Consider the following 18,274-nt stretch of genomic DNA (forward strand, 5'->3'; position numbering starts at 1 on the left):
AATAAGGACAATAATCCCTGAGAAATGGGAAACAAATGAAGTAAAACCTGCAATTGCCCTGAGTGACTGAATTGTGGATGTTTCCAGGCGTCATCTCAGGGAGTCAAACTCTTTTGTTGCTGTTATTATTGATACATAATTAAAATATAACAATGCAATTGGCCTTTAGACAACATGGATTTTAACTGTAAAAGTCCACTTATACAAGGATTTTTTTCAATAGTGACTATTACAGTACTACATGATCCAAATTGATTGAATCCACAGATGTAGAACTGGGAATATGGAGGTCTGATTAGAAGCAATACCCAAATATTTTACTTCAAAGAGTGTAGGTGCTTCCACTCCTTTTTAAAATTTATTTATTTATTCTTGCTGTAGACTGTCTATTAGTTCCAAGATTATAAAGTAAAGATTTGATATTTGTATGTACTGAGAAATGAGCATCAAAATTACCCTGGTTAATGTACATCTCTACACAGTTACAACTTTTTTTTTTCTTGTAATAAGATTGTAATAAGGACTTTGAAGATTTAGTCTCAACATCTTTCAAATATGCAAAACAGTATTATTAACTAGTCATCATTCTGTACATTATATCCCCAGGGTTTACTTTATAACTGGAAGTTGGTGCATTTCATCCATTTTCACTCATTTCACCTACCCATACACACCCACTGCTGGCAACCATCAATCTCTTTTCTGTATGTGTGAGTTCTGTTTCATCTCTTTTTAGATTTTATTATAAATATATATGAAATCATATGGCATCTGTCTTTCTCTGACTGATTCATAATCTTGTATTGAGTTTTGTAAAATTTTGATCTGCTGCTGCTGTTGCTGCTAACTCGCTTCAGTCTTGTCCGACTGTGCAAACCCATAGACGGCAGCCCACCAGGCTCCCCCATCCCTGGGATTCTCCAGGCAAGAACACTGGAGTGGGTTGCCATTTCCTTCTCCAATGCATGAAAGTGAGAAGTGAAAGCGAGGTCGCTCAGTCGTGTCCAAGTCTTAGCAATTCCATGGACCACACCTACCAGGGTCCTCCGTCCATGGGATTTTCCAGGCAAGAGTACTGGAGTGGGGTGCCATTGCCTTCTCTGAAATTTTGATCTAGACTTGCTTAATTTTCTTTCACATATCAACCTTTTGTAAAACAGGTTCTGGTTCTATCATATAAATCTCATCTCACTTCCATGTATCCAAATCCATTAGAAATGTTTCCTCCTTGTATTTAACTCTGGACACTTTCCATATTTCTGTATGCTCCCCTTTCTTTAATCTGTCTTCTCTTGGCTTTTTTGATATCAGAAACTTCGACATTTTTTTTTCTCATGACTTCTCTTTGAAGGTTCAAATAGAATATTTAAAATCTCTATCCAACCATTCAACTGAACTAAACTGATCCAACCTTTCAAACTAGTGACCCTCACTTTTATTGATGACTTCAGTTCTACAAATCCAGAGATGATTATCTAATGTATATTTCCAGCCTAGCTCTGCTTTTTTTTTTTTAAGTTTCATACTAGATTTCAGATATCTCAAGCTTACCATGTTTATCAGCAAAAATAAAACTCTTTTCCAAACATGATATTTTCATTATTTTCATGAAGGGAACTCACATATATCCACTTAACTATATAACTTATAAATCATGATTGATTTCTGTTGGCTTTACTTCTTAATTATTTAAAAAATTCTTCCTCAAGAAGAAATTCTTCAGAAAAGTAAGAAAAGTGAAACATTATTTTATTACATTTAGATGACACTACAAAAGTTCAAAGTGTTATCACTTACTGTCAATTTACCAATTTGAAATTTTAACACTAACTAGTCTCAAATTCATATTTCTTCCATCCCTACAGAGTCCATGTTCTTAACTTCTAAATAAATATAGCTTTATTTGTGGGTAAATACTTGCTTTTCAAAATGAAGTATGATTCATATCTGCATTTCTCATACCATTTAACACATTGTCTCATTCAGCAAGTGCTAAATATTTAAATTACTGCTTGAAATTAATATAAATAGAAAGATTAGGCCCCTAAATGGATTAGTTTAATATTGTTTAAGCCAAATATTACTTTTTAAAAACCACTGTTATGCTTTTATTAAATTGCAATATGCTCTCTGTGTGCTCAGCCACTCCAGTCCTGTCCAACTCTGTGACCCCATGAATCGTATCCCATCAGGCTCCTCTGTCCATGGGATTTTCCAGGTAAGAATACTGGAATGGGTTGTCATGCCCTTCTCCAGGGGATCTTCCCAACCCAGGGATCAAACCCACATCTCATACATTGGTAGATGGGTTCTTAATCGCTGAGCCACCAGGAAGCCCGATATACTATCTACATCTATGTATTTATGGAGGAATCATTTCTGTTAATATTTTTACTAATGTTTTCAGTGCTATTTTACAAAATGAGTACAAGAATTATCAGCCTTGCTGTGATTTAAACACGTTAGTTTTAAAACATATTTATCAAACATGCTTCTAGAAAATATTAATTTCAGAAAGTAGACACATTCTAATGTTTTAAAAATTTTCCGACTTTAATATTATTTCTAAAATTTGTCTCTCTTCAAATTGACCAAACTTCTTCCTTTAACAAAACTGCATCTAGAATAAATAAAATCATTGAAACTTTTAAGTATTATATTTCTAAACCAGTGTAGGTGAGCACTTCCTCAATTAGATTAAGGATATAGTGCTAATTTTCTAGGGGGAAAATGCCACTTATCAGTAATTGTCAAAACAAGATTAATGATTTCAAGTCAACCTCAGTCTGCAATAAATATGTAGATATTGATAACAACAAATTGGATCAGTCTTTTTATGTAAATAGTTCTTGTTCATTTCTTAATTAGAAATACTAGTCCATGTACCAGTTGTAATCCTTGTCTTGTTGATACTAAAAGAAAAACTTGAAGACTAGCAGATTCCCTGTTTTTCATGTTACCTTGTTATAGGTCTTCTTTCCTGGACACTAGTATCCACCTGGTAATGTTGCTGCCAAAGTTAACTAAATTGCGAGTCTCTCAGGGATGTGCTTTAGCTTGACTCTTCTTTTACTCTGAAAAACTGACTCTAAAGAGTTTGAATGACAATGTGACCTCTCCAGCCTGTGGATATAGCCCATGGTGATAACAAGGAGAAAAATGTTTGTTTATATTTTAACAATAGTGTCTTTTTCAAAGGAAAACTTGAACTTTGATCTTTTTAGGTCCTATTGCTGTTCATAATCAGGGACACAATACCATAGATCTGCAATGTCAGAACTCAGAACTTTTCCTGTGGCAGGAGTAAAACTCCATGAGAGGCCAATCATTGCATTTTTGTTTAGACACAGAAGATATAAAGCCATCTCTTAATATTGAGTATTCTCAATTTATATCATACACAATGCATTCTTGCAGCATTGCACATAACTTATACTGAATTTAATTTAAAAGAGACAATTGCATGGCATACTCTTAGAGTTATCCTGAAGGTCTTTGAAGAAGTTCTAAATTATGAAGTACCATAGCTTGCGGGCTAATTTTCATTTTAACCAAGCATGACATGAAATAAACATGCAAATAGCACACAGAAAGCTGTTAATTTGTGTGAGAAGTTAAAATGAAGAAAATAAGAGGATAAAAGCAGTTAGTTGATGCTACTATAACATAGAATCTACAATTCACATCCTGGGGGAGTGACAAACCAGTCATTTAATGCTATGTCAACACATGTATCTTGTCTTTCATTAGTGAACTCTCCTGCTGGTTTGCACACTGTCAGAAGTAGACCTCCTACTGACATTCATAGAGGTGTGGAAACTGGGATGGTTTAATAATTCTGTTTTGTTTAGCTTTCTTCCTTATCCTATTTGAAACCAATTTTTCCCTTCACTTTTAGAACAAGTACATATTAGTTTCACTTATGAAGGAAATGTTAAAAATGTTTATGATTCAAATGACCTACTTTCCTCTTAATTCCTTCGAGCACTTTGAATATCCTAGCCAATTGAGGGTTACATCTGCTTGTAAATTACCCATGCTTTCTCTCTGCACACAGTCTGCCCGCATCATCTGTGAATAAATAACCATAAAAAATAAATGGAGAGGAAAGACGACAACATCCATCTCCCTTTCCTTCTGAAAACTGTTCTATAGAGATATTGGTTAATGATCTAAGCAGTACTATAGATTTTAAATATTTTCTATTCCTCCAGTCTATGTCTGTTTCCATAAACCTGTTCAATTTAACTCATCTGTTTTTATTTTATTTATTTTTTAACTCATCTGTTTTTAAATAATATTCTTCATTGACTGTGGATAAGCAAATAAATATTTAAATAGCTATCTATAAAATTCATGTAGAACAATCATATAAAATCTAAGAAATGCAAAGATAACTAGAGTAAGAGTTTTTAAATATAATTTCCTCAAATATTTCCCAAGCTCATTCAAGAGTCAGAGAGTTTTGTTTTAACTAACAACACCATATTTAAGTAATGTTATTTATAAAATTAATTTCTGGGATAATTTTGCAATAACATAAATCATCGTGACTTTTTCTTTTTTACACTAAGACATAGAATGCCTAACTGTTGTTGTAAGGCCATGCGTGTTGTAAATAATAATGTCCATCAGCTAAAAATTCAAATGACTACTTCACATAAATGTATTATACTTACTTAAATTGATAATCCATATTTTAATCAGTGTTTATTTATCCTACTGTGTTGACTTCTTGGAATTACCTCAAAGTTCTCTAGTTTTTTTACCTGCAACACTTAATACATGTGAAAATGGCTACTCTAGTTTTGTCATTAATTCTTATTAACACTGAATCTGTAAAAATGCATTTTAACAAAGTTAGTCATAGTTTTTTCACAATCTTATTTTATGTATTTTAAACATACAATTTTGGGGAGTTTTTTTTTTGTATATTTGTTTTGTTTGTTTTTCTCCTTTTTTTTTTATCATGGGAAGTTTTGTCTTTTTTCTGCAGAGATTATTTAAATTGATTTTTGACTTCCCATCAGAAACATATTGTATAAAGTCATGATGATAATATTTTAGGGTGATCATGTTTCTTCAGCAAGAAGTAATACAACTATGTGACTGTGCCTGTGTGTGTGTGTATATTGATTTCAGCCCCTAAAAGACTAGGAAGTATCAAATACCTTAAAAAATTGCCATCAGAAGACCTGTCAAAATGCACCCAGGAACATTTCTTAGAGGACCACAACTCGATTTTTCACTTAATATATCTGGTTTTGGTTGAGTAGAAGATGTCTATAACAGAGCATTAACAAACACTGTAATTTGCTGGGGTCAGCCAGGTCTGTAGCTTTGAGATTGAAAGTCATCTTAAATTATGCTATCAGCTTTCCAAACCTCATTAGGCTTAACCCATTTAGGCGCCACTGACTTCTCGGAATCACCAATAGAAGCCTAATCAGAAAACCACAGGGCAGCCAGGCTTCTGCTATCAGAAACCTCAGTACAATTTTGTATATTAATATTTCAGAAAGTTTGTAGGAATACATGATCCCTGCTGAGCACTACAAGCAGTGCCGACACCGCTACCGTCAGTCAAGCTGGCCAGAGTGCCTGGCAGCTCCCTGTCTGTCTATGGACCTGACAACCAGAGAAAGAAAAGGCAGAGGAAAACGAAATGAACTAAATGCCTCCGTTTGATTTACGATTAATAAATTCCTATTATTGGAGAGTCAGGTAGCCAGTAAATAGAATAATATATGGTTACAGGAAAATGCTGATCTTATCCTGTAATGAAGCCATAGAATTGTGAATACAATATTACTAATTTTTCCAGGAGAAGCAATCATTGAAAAAATTTTGAGAACATTAGTTTTCTCTAATGTTCTTCAAAACATTTAATCTAATTTTCATGATATATTGGTCAAAATAAAGTCTAAGAGATATCCAACAAAGAAGTGCAATTAAAAATGTAACAGAGAAAAATCAATTTAGTAATGAATACCCATGTGGAGTTTTAAGACTTTTAGAAATATGTGCAACAGAGAAAAATATAATTTCTTTGATGACAAGCAGTGACCAAAGTTCAATGTAATACAGTAAAGCTAAGTTTAAAATAAAGAAACCTAGCAGTAAATACAACTTTAAAGAATGCCTGAATTAAAAAAAAAATACTACAAATGATGAGAATTATATACATAATTGATTTGTTTGTGTATAAACAGGAAATATTGATGATATTTAAATTTACTTTCTATACAATGACACATATTTACAGGTACCGCAGAGAGAAAATATTTACAGAAGCTACTAACATGTTAGGGTTTCTTAAATTTAAATCAAACAAAAGGTTTAGAAATGAAATCACACTGAAACAAAAATGTATGCTTTTTAAACTAATATTTTAATAATTATCATATCTAAAGTGAATGACTAGGTCACTGAAATGGTGAACAGAATATGTTCTTTTTTATTTTCATTTTTCTTTAACAAATTATTATGACAGATATATTTTCCACACTGCATGAACTTGAATATGGTACTTTCTTAAATTTATGTAATTAGAACTAGAAAACATTTAAAACATCTGTCACATTGTATGAAACATAGTCCTTTGGTACTTGAATAATATATATAATTTAGTTGTTTCTAACTGCCTGGCAACACATAGTCCCTATTAAGGAGTGAAAGTCTGTAATAATGCCAGCTCTGCATTGAGCTATATGGGTAGCATTGACAAGTAGTAAGCTTCTCACCTTTAGTGTGAACTTGTATCTGTGATTCCTCACAATCCTAGTGTTGCATGACTACACCAAAATCTTACAAGTGCAGGCACATACACATTGATATAATATTTTCTACTATACAAATCTATGTGTATATAATTCATGTAAATCTTCAAAGGCATTTTATTTTAAATGCTATGGTTTCTACAAGAATATGACCACACAACAATCTTCGTCAGTTCTGATTTTACTTTAGTATATTTTGCTTTATTTGTTTTACTGTATTGTAGTAAGAATAGTTATGGAGATCTATCCTCTTAGCAGATTTTAAGTGTATATTATATTTTTACTATAGGTGAGGCTTCCCAGGTGGTGTTAGTAGTAAAGAACACACCTGCCAAAGCAGGAGGCATAAGGGATGCAGATTCAATCCCTGGGTTGAGAAGATCCCCTGGAGGAGAGCATGGCAACCCACTCCAGAATTCTTACCTAGAGAATTCCATGGACAGTGGAGCCTGGCACGCTACAGTCCATGGGGCACAAAGAGTCAGACACCACTGAAGCAACTTAGCATGCACACATACAGTGTTGTACAGCAGATCTCTAGAGCTTATTCATTTCATTTAACTGAAATGTGCCTCTTGATTAATAACTCCCCATTTCCTGCTACTCCCAAAACCCTGGTAACCACTATTCTAGTAATTGATTTTATGAATTTGACTACTTTAGGTACCTCACTTAAGTGGAATTATTCAGTACTTTATTTGTCTGGTTTATTTCACTAGATATAATATTCTCCAGGTCCATCCATGCTGTTATATGTTGCCCCAATTTTTTTTAAAAGCTGAATAATATCTCATTGTATGCACATGTTTGAGTGCTCAGTCGCTTCAGTTGTGTCCAACTCTTTGCAACCCCATGGACAGTAGCCCCACAGACTCCTCTGTCCATGGGATTCTCCAGGCAAGAATAGTGGAGTGGTTTGCCATTTCCTCCTTCAGGGCATCTTCCCAACCCAGAGATTGAACCCAGGTCTCCTGTGTCTCCTGCATTGGGAGGTGGATTCTTTACCCACTAAGCCATCTGGGAACCCCTTGGATGTGCATACATTTTCTTTGTCCATTCACATGTTTTAAGTTATTTCCACATCTTGGCTCTTGTGAATACTGCTTCAGTGAATGCTGGAGTGCTATTATCTTTGAGATTCTGATTTTAACTTTTTTTGAATGTATATACGAAAGTGAAATTGCTGGATCAATTATTCTGTTTTTAATGAGAAAACTCAGTACTGTCTTTCAGAGTGCCTGCCTCATTTTTCATCCTTAACAGGAGTGTGCAAAAGTTTTAATTTCTCCACATTCCCACCAACAATTGCTGTCTATGTTGCTTTGATAAGAGCCATCCTGACAGATGTGAGGTGATATTTTTTGTGGTTTTGACTTTCATTTTTCTGATGATTAGTGATAACAAATATTTCTAAATATAGCTGTTGGTATTTTGTATGTCCTCTTTGGAAAAATGTTTATTTCAGCTCTTAGCTTATCTTCAATTGGGTTACTAGTTTTTCTCTTATTAAGCTGTATGAGTTTCTTACATATTTTGGACAATAACCTTTTATCAAATAGATCATTTACAAAATTTTCTCCCATTCTGTAGATTGCATTTACACAATGTTGAATGTTTCCTTCCATGTGCAGAAACTTATAAGTTTGATACAATCCCATGTGCTTATTTTAATTTTTGTTGCATTTGATTTTGGTGTCATACCATGAAATCACTGCCAAGACCACTGCTATGAAACTATTCCCTATGTTGTCTTCTGAGAGTTTTACAGTTTCAGATCCTACATTTAAGTCTTTAATCCATCTTGGGTTGATTTTTGTGTATGGTGTAAAATGAAAGCCCAATTTCATTCTTTTGCATGTGGATTTCCAGTTTCACACCATAATTTATTGAAAATCAGTTCACCATACATGCCTGAATTTATTGCTCACCTCTTCATTCTGTTCAGCAGTTAATATGCCTACCTTTATGCCAGTCCCATTGAGTTTAGATTACTGTAGTTTTATAATATATTTAGAAATCAGGAAGTGTAATGTCTCCTTCTTTATTTTTTCCTCTTAAATTTACATTTGGCTATTCATGAGCTTTTGTGATTCTTTTAATATATAAATTGTAGAATTGTGTTTTCTATATCTGTAAAAATGTCTTTGGAATTTTGATAAAATTGCATCAAATCTCTAGATTACTAAAACTAATAGGATGAAATAAATTACTTCTAAACCTTACTGATAATCTCCATCTCACCATAAAAATATGTAGCAAATATATTCTTCAGTAATAATGTACTTTCAATGTAACTCTGCAAAAATGTAGCTACAGATATAGACATAAGGTTATTTTTAGGTTATATAAGATTATTTTTAGCTTTGGTACTTACTATGTGAAAGTGAAATTGTTAGTCACTCAGTCGGGTTTAACTCTTCGTGATCCCATGGACTGGACTGGACTGGGTTTCCCTTTCCTTCTCCAATAGAAGGCAGTACAGAATCTGCCTCAATATCAATCGTATGTGTAAAATAACTGAGTACATGGGTCTAACGTGGGATATATTGAGAACATTTCACTGAATGAGAATGATGTAAAATGATCACTAAGGAAAAAAGATGCTCTAAACAAGGTGTACATAGAACTTCATATTGTAGCTTCTTGGTGCTGAATTTTAAGTAAGAAAAGACTGAAATTTCCCAGAGAAACAAATATATGAATTCAGTCTACAAATTTTTCTGTCTAGTCTCTCAATTTTAGTTTTTTGAAATGAGCAGAAAAGAAGTATAAGATCTAAATATCTTCTGTAGTATTTTAGAAAATATGACTCTTTTGAAAGTAAAAAGGAGAGTGAAAAAGTTGGCTTAAAACTCAACATTCAGAAAGTTAAGATCATGGCATTTGGTCCCATCACTTCATGGCAAATAAATGGGGAAACAGTAGAAACAGTGGCTGACTTTAATTTTTTGGGTTCCAAAATCACTGCAGATGGTGACTGCAGCCATGAAATTAAAAGACGCTTACTCCTTGGAAGGAAAGTTATGACCAACCTAGACAGCATATTGAAAAGCAGAGACATTACTTTGTCAACAAAAGTCTGTCTAGTCAAGGCTATGGTTTTTCCAATGGTCAGGAATGGATGCAAGAGTTGTACTATAAAGAAAGCTGAGCTTGGAAAAATTGATGCTTTTGAACTGTGTTGTTGGAGAAGACTTTTGAGAGTCCCTTGGACAGCAAGGAGATCCAACCAGTCCATCCTAAAGGAGATCAGTCCTGGGTGTTCATTGGAAGGACTGATGTTGAAGTTCCGATACTTTGGCCACTTGATGCGAAGAGCTGACGCATTGGAAAAGACCCTGATGCTGGGAAAGATTGAGGGCAGGAGGAGAAGGGGATGACAGAGGATGAGATGGTTGGATGGCATCACTAACTCAATGGACATGGGTTTCGGTGCACACTGGGAGTTAGTGATGGACAGGGTGGCCTGGTGTGTTGCGGTTCATGGGGTCTCAAAGAGTTGGACACGACTGAGTGACTGAACTGAACTGAAAGAGTACATAATATAAATTCAAATATCAGATATTATAATTATAGACCACTAAGTTATGTTTCCCTGAGTGCTTAAAGGTGTAATATTTTCATGGCAATAGCTTTTCTTTTTGATATATACTCCTTATTATCTTTCTATATTTCTCAAACCAAGTTGTTTCTGTTTAAGACAGTTTCCTTTCCTTTAGAAAATGCATCTGTAAAATGTTTACATTTGCCTAACTTTCCACAACAGATGTACCTCAGCGAAATTGTGAAAAAATGTTATCCTGTTTGGCCATAAAATTGCATTATAATTGTAGAAGCATGTTACCTTCATTTATGATATATCTTCACTTAACAGCACTTCCTAACATTTCATATGTATTTTTTGTCGCTATAGTAGGATAGTCAAGTAGTTTATGATCTAAACTAGGCATTCTCAAATCTGTCTTAACTGTTACCAGGAGGTGCTTTTAAAAATTACTGATAACAAGTCTCCAAGAAAATTCACTTCTTTATAGTGAAATTCATGTATCTGTATATATGAAACATTTTCTAGTTCTTTCCAGTCTTTAGATGAGATCCAAAAGAGTTAAAGAAACACAAGCATAACTAAAATATTTTTTAAATTCATAAATAAAAATTATTTGGAAACAGATGGTTAAATTTTTTGGCATTAAGTACAGAGTTTTCATATTGAATCTCTTCCTCCTTCCCTTCCTTCCATCCTTTCTTTCCTCTTTCCCTCTTTCTTTCTGAAATGGTTTTAGACTTACTGAAGTTGTAAAAAGTGATCCCCACATTCCTTTTGCCTGTGTTTAGTCATGCAGTCATGTCTGACTCTGTAACCCCATGGACAGTAGCCCACTAGGCTCCTCTCCGTGGGATTCTCCAGGCAAGAATAATGGAGTGGGTTTCCATGCTGTGCCAGTACTGGAGTGGGTTTCCTCCTCCTTTTGTCTAGCTTCTAGTAATGTTAACATCTTGCACAACCACAGTACAATGATCAAAGCTAGGAAGTTAATATCGGTACAGTACTCTAAGCCAAAGTTTAGACTTTATGTTTTTCTGTTTATATCATTTTTATATTCCAGTATCCAATCCAATCCAATATCCCACATTTCAATTAGTCATTATATTTCCTTAGGTTTCTCCATTTGTGCCAACTGTCTATTCTTTCCTTCTTTTTCTTTTTCTTTTTTTTAATTAATTTTTTAAATTTTACTTTACAATACTGTATTGGTTTTGCCATACATTGACCTGAATCCACCATGGGTGTACATGAGTTCCCAATCCTTATTTTTTATGACCTTCAAATTTTAGAATAGTTCTGATCAGTTGTTGGTAGAATATTTCTCAATTTCAGTTTTGCCTAATGTTTCCTCATGATTATATTAAGGTTATATTTATTTTTGGAGAGAACCACAGAAGTGATGCTATTCCTGGTCCTAAATTCAATGTAGAATATTGGTGGCAGGGAAACGAGAGCTGATTCATTTGATGTTATTCTTAATATTACTGATATAACTTTGATTATCTTTGTTAAATATGACATTGTTTAGGTTTCTCCAATTATTATTTTTCTTTTTATAATTAATATATGATTGAGGGACTTTCAAATATCCAATTTGAAACTGTATGAAAATACCCAATTTCTTTAAAACTTTCATCCACAGACTTTTTATCCACTGAAATGTTAGAGGAAATATAGTCTATAAGACTACCCTTACTTCTAATACCAATTTCAAGTTTGGGGGCCCCAAGGTTATCCTTACATTTCATAATTTTCTATAAGGACTCACAGAACGTCCTGAAAGATATTACTCTTATAATGAAGTTTGTTACAGTTGGAAAAAAAATGTTCAGATTAAATTTAGCCAGAAAAAAATACATAGAGCAGAATTCAGGAAAGTTTCAAGCACTGAGCTCTTTGTCCAATCATTGTACAGTCAAGGATAGCTTTAGTTTCCTGCATTAATGTGTGACAATGCACATGGAACATGGCTCACCAGGGAAAGTCGCCTACATGTTGTACCCAGAGTCATTACTGTGACTCAATCATGTAACTCTGGTCGGCCATCTGAATGGACTGTCTCACTCTCCAGCCTCTCCAGAGGTCAAACTAATAGGATGTGACCTCAAACTCTCCTCTAAGTCACATTGTTAGACTCTCTGGCTGACTTGACTAGCTCCCACTCTAAATCATTTTGTTAGAACTAGTGAGGCAGTCTCCGTCCCCCTTCTAATGTCTATGTCAGAAGCTTTCTCTGTCTTTTTTCCCTGCAATTCATCAAGATGGTGAGTGGAAGGGCATGTGCTCATCTTCTACTGTGAGAATTCCAAAATTGTAACTCATTACTGAACAACCATCAACAGGAGAACGTTGGATCCAAACAGGAAGAGATACCCCATGTCCAGGGGCAAAGAAGAAGTTCCAACAAGACAGTAAGAGGGGTGAAACTGCATTTAGAATCAAACCCCATATCCACAATAGATGCTCAGAGGGCTCAAACAAATCCTTGTATGCATCAGGATGCAGAAACCCCACAAAAGACTGAGAAAAACCTACAGTTGAGTGTTTGAGTGTCCCCTGCAAAGGCACAGGTCAACAGAGGGGGCAGGGGCTCTGGCGGCAAAAGACCTAGGAAGAGTGGCTTGTTGCATAAATCCTCTTGGAGGACGTCTCCATTAGCCCCACCGTACAGCTGCTGAGCAGACAACCCACAAACTGGAAAACAATTATATCATAGAAGTTCTCATCTGTTGCAAAAGTTCTAGGGTCCACAACAGATTCCCCAGCCTGGGGATCTGGCAAAGGGACTGAGAACCTCCAGGGAATTTTATTTTGAAGGCCAGTGGGAAGTGATTACAGAACTTTCACAGGACTGGGGAAACAGACTGTTGCAGGGAAAAATAAAAACCCTGTGTGCACCAGGACCCAGGAGAAAGAAACAGTGACACCAAAAGAGACTGATCCCAAATTGCCTGTGAAACTCTAGGAGTCTCTGGCAGAGGCATGTGTTGATAGTGGCCTGCTGTGGTGTCAGGGGCACTGACTACAATAGTCGTGGGAACCTCTGGCATAAGTCCTTTTGAACAAGGTCACCATTACCACCATTACCCCACTACAGTTTCAGTTCAGTTCAGTCATTCAATTGTGTCCGACTCTTTGCAATCCCATGGACTGAAGCACTCCTAGCTTCCCTGTCCACTAACAACTCCCAGAGCCTACTCAAACTTATGTCCATTGAGTCGGTGATACCATCCAACCATCTCATCCTCTGTCTTCCTGTTTTCCTCCTGCCTTCAATCTTTCCAAACATCTCCTTAAGAATTTTCCATGGTTTATTGTGATCCAAACAGTCAAACACTTTGACATAGTCAATAAAGCAGAAGTAGATGTTTTTCTGGAACTTTCTTGCTTTCCTGATCATCCAATAGATGTTGACAATTTGATCTCTGGTTCTTCTGCCTTTTCTAAATCCAGCATGAACATCTTAAAGTTCATGGTTCATGTACTGTTGAAGCTGTGCTTGAAGAATTTGGGGCATTACTTTACTAGTATGTGTTCACTTCGGTTCACTTCAGCCACTCTGTCATGTCTGATTCTTTGTGATCCCATGAAAAGCAGCATGCCAGGCCTCCACGTCCATCACCAACTCCTGGAGTCCACCTAAACCCATGTCCTCTGAGTTGGTGATGCCATCCAACCATCTCATCCTCTGCCGTCCCCTTCTCCTCCTGCCCTCAATCTTTCCCAGCATCAGGATCTTTTCAAATGAGTCAGCTTTTCACATGAGGTGGCCAAAGTATTGGAGTTTCAGCTTCAAAATCAGTCCTACCAGTGAACACCCAGAACTGACATCCTTTAGAATGGACTGGTTTGTATCTCCTTGCAGCCTATAGGGGACTCTCAAGAGTCTTCTCCAATACCACAGTTCAAAAGCATCAATTCTTTGGTGCTCAGCTTTCTTTATAATCCAGATCTCACATCCATACATGACCACTGGAAAAACCATAGCCTTGACTAGATGGATCTTTGTTTGCAAAGTAATGTCTCTGCTTTTGAATATGCTATCTAGGTTGGTCATAACTTTCCTTCCAAGGAGTAAGTGTCTTTTAATTTCATGGCTGCAGTCACCATCTGCAGTGATTTTGGAGCCCACAAAAGTAAATTCAGCCAGTTTCCATTGTTTCCCCATCTATTTGCCATGAAGTGATGGGACCAGATGCCATGATCTTAGTTTTCTGAATGTTGAGCTTTAAGCCAAATTTTCTACTCTCCTCTTTCACTTTCATCAAGAGGCTCTTTAGTTCCTCTTCACTTTCTGCCATAAGAGTGGTGTCATCTGCATATCTGAGGTTATTGATATTTCTCCTGGCAATCTTGATTCCAGCTTCTGCTTCCTCCAGTCCAGCGTTTTTCATGGCCTACATACAGATTTCTCAAAAGGCAGATCAGGTGGTCTAGTATTCCCATCTCTTTCAGAATTTTCCACATTTTATTGTGATACACACAGTTAACAGCTTTGGCATAGTCAGTAAAGCAGAAATAGATGTTTTTCTGGAACTCTCTTGCTTTTCCTATGATCCAGCAGATGGTGGCAATTTGATCTGTTGTTCCTCTGCCTTTTCTAAAACCAACTTGAACATGTGGAAATTCATGGTTCAAGATGGGCTCAATAAAGGACAGAAATGGTAAGGACCTAAAAGAAGCAGAAGATATTAAGAAGAGGTGGCAAGAATACACAGAAAAACTGTACAAAAAAAAAAAAAATCTTCACCACCCAGATAATCACGATGGTGTGGTGACTTATCTAGAGCCAGACATCCTGGAATGTGAAGTCACATGGGCCTTAGGAAGTGGGCCTCCTACATACACTGGCAAAGTAATGTTCAAATTTCTCCAAGCCAGGCTTCAGCAATACGTGAATTGTGAACTAGTGTGTAAGGTGAGTGAAATTGTGCGGTTGTTTGAGCATTCTTTGGCATTGCTTTTCTTTGGGACTATAACGAAAACTGACCCTTTTTAGTCCTGTGTCCACTGCTGAGTTTTCCAAATTTACTGGCATATTGAGTGGAACACTTTCACAGCATTGTCCTTTAGGATTTGAAATAGCTCAACTGGAATTCCATCACCTCCACTAGCTTTGTTCGTAGTAATACAGTAGCACTCATAGTCAACAAAAGAGTCTGACATGTATTACTTGGGTACAATCTCAAAAAGGACAGAAATATCTCTGTTTGTTTCCAGGGCAAACCACTCAATATTCCAGTAATCCAAGTCTATGCCCTGACCAGTAATGCTGAAGAAGCTTAAGTTGAACAGTTCTATGAAGACCTACAAGAGCTTCTAGAACTAACATCAAGATGTCCTTTTCATCATAGGGAACTGGAATGTAAAGGTAGAAAGTCAAGGGGTACCTGGTGTAACAGGCAAGTTTGCTCTTGGAGTACAAAATGAAGCAGGGCAAAAGTTAACAGAATTTTGCCAAGAGAACTCACTAGTCATAGCAAACACCCCCTTCCAACACCAGAGATGACTCTACACATGGACATCACCAGTTGGTAAATACCAAAATCAGAGTGATTATATTCTTCGCAGCCAAAGATACAGAAGCTCTGCACAGTCAGCAAAACAAGAGTGGGAGCTAATTGTAGCTCAGATCATGAATCCTAATTGCCAAATTCAGACTTAAATAAAGAAAATAGGGAAAACCACTGGACCATTCAGTTCGGTTCAGTTCAGTTCAGTTGAGTCGCTCAGTCGTGTCCAACTCTTTGCAACCCCATGAATCGCAGCACGCCAGGCCTCCCTGTCCATCACCAACTCCTGGAGTTCACTCAGACTCAAGTCCATCGAGTCAGTGATGCCATCCAGCCATCTCATTCTCGGTTGTCCCCTTCTTCTCCTGCCCTCAATCCCTCCCAGCATCAAAGCCTTTTCCAGTGACTCAACTCTTCACATGAGATGGCCAAAGTACTGGAGTTTCAGCTTCAGCATCATTCCTTCCAAAGAAATCCCAGGGTTGATCTCCTTCAGAATGGACTGGTTGGATCTCCTTGCAGTCCAAGGGACTCTCAAGAGTCTTCTCCAACACCACAGTTCAAAACCATCAATTCTTTGGCGCTCATCCTTCTTCACAGTCCAACTCTCACATCCATACATGACCACAGGAAAAACCATAGCCTTGACTAGACAGACCTTAGTCGGCAAAGTAATGTCTCTCCTTTTGAATATGCTATCTAGGTTGGTGGTAACTTTTCTTCCAAGGAGTAAGAGTCTTTTAATTTCATGGCTGCAGTCACCATCTGCAGTGATTTTAGAGCCAAAACAAATAAAGTCTGACACTGTTTCCACTATTTCCCCATCTATTTCCCATGGAGTGATGGGACCAGATGCCAATCAGGTATGACCCTGATCAAATTCCTTATGATTATAAAGTGGAAGTGGCAATAGATTCAAGGGAGTAGATCTGCTAGACAGATTACCTAAAGAACTATTGATGGAGGTTTATATCATTGTACAGAAGGCGGTGATCAAAACTATCCCTAAGAAAAAGAAGTGCAAAAATGCAAAATGGTTGTCTGAGGAGACATTACAAGTAGCTGAGAAAAGAAGAGAAGCAAAAAGTACAAGAGAAAAAGAGAGATATACCATCTGAATGCAGAGTTACAAAAAATAGCAAGTAGAGATAAAACAGCCTTCCTAAGTGATCAATATAAAAAAAATAGAGAAAAGAATAGGATGGGAAAGACTAGAGATCCCTTCAATAAAATTAGAGATACCAAAGGAAATTTCACGCAAATATGGGCACAATTAAGGACATAAATGGTGTGGACTGAACAGAAACAACAGATATTAAGAAGAGATGGCAAGAATACACAGAAGAACTATACTAAAAAAGATCTTCATGAACCAGATAACTATGATGGTGTAATCACTCACCAGAGCCACACACCCTGGAGTGCAAAGTCAAGTGGGTTTTAGGCAGTATCACTGTGATCAAAGCTAGTGGAGGCGATGGGATTCCAGCTGAGCTACTTCAAATCCTAAAAGATGATGCTGTGAAAGTGCTGCACTCAATATGCCAGCAAATTTGGAAAATGCCACAGGATTGGAAAAGGTCAGTTTTCATTCCAATCCCAACGAAAGGCATTGCCAAAGAATGTTCAAACTACTGCACAATTGCACTCATTTCACACACTAGTAAAGTAATGCTCAAAATTCTCCAAGCTGGGCTTCAACAGTACATGAACTGAGAACATCCAGATGTTCAAGCTGGGTTTAGAAAAAGCAGAGGAACTAGAGGTCAGATTGCCACTGTCAGTTGGATAATTGAAAAAGCAAGAGTTCCACAAAAACATCTACTTCTGTTTCATTGATTATGCTAAAGCCTTTGATTGTGTGGACCACAACAAACTCAAAAATTATTAAAGAGATGGGAATATCAGACCACCTTACCTGTCTCTTGAGAAATCTATTTACAGGTCAAGAAGTGAAGAGTTAGAATGGGACATGGAACAACAGACTGGTTCCACATTGGGGAAAGAGTATGTCAAGGCTGTATATTGTCATCCACCTTATTTAACCTATATGAAGAATATATAAAGTGAAATCAGGGCTGGGTGAAGCACAAGCTGGAATCAAGATTGCTGGGAGAAATCTCAATAATCTCAGATATGCAAATGACACCACCCTTATGACAGAAATTGAAGAGGAACTAAAGAGCTTTTTGATGAAAATGAAAGAGCAGTGTGAAGAGCTGGCCTAAAACTCAACAATGAGAAAACTAAGATCACGGCATATGGCATATGTTCTCTTCTCTTCATGGCAAATAAAAGGGTAAACAATGGAAACAGTGACACACTATTTTCTTAGGCTCCAAAATCATTTGCAGATGGTGACTGTTGTCATGAGATTAAAGGAGGCTCCTAGTAAGAAAATCTATGACCAACATAGACAGCATATTAAAAGGCAG

The sequence above is a fragment of the Capra hircus genome, chromosome 17 (assembly GCF_001704415.2).
Source record: "Capra hircus breed San Clemente chromosome 17, ASM170441v1, whole genome shotgun sequence".
NCBI classification, from domain to species: Eukaryota; Metazoa; Chordata; class Mammalia; order Artiodactyla; family Bovidae; genus Capra; species Capra hircus.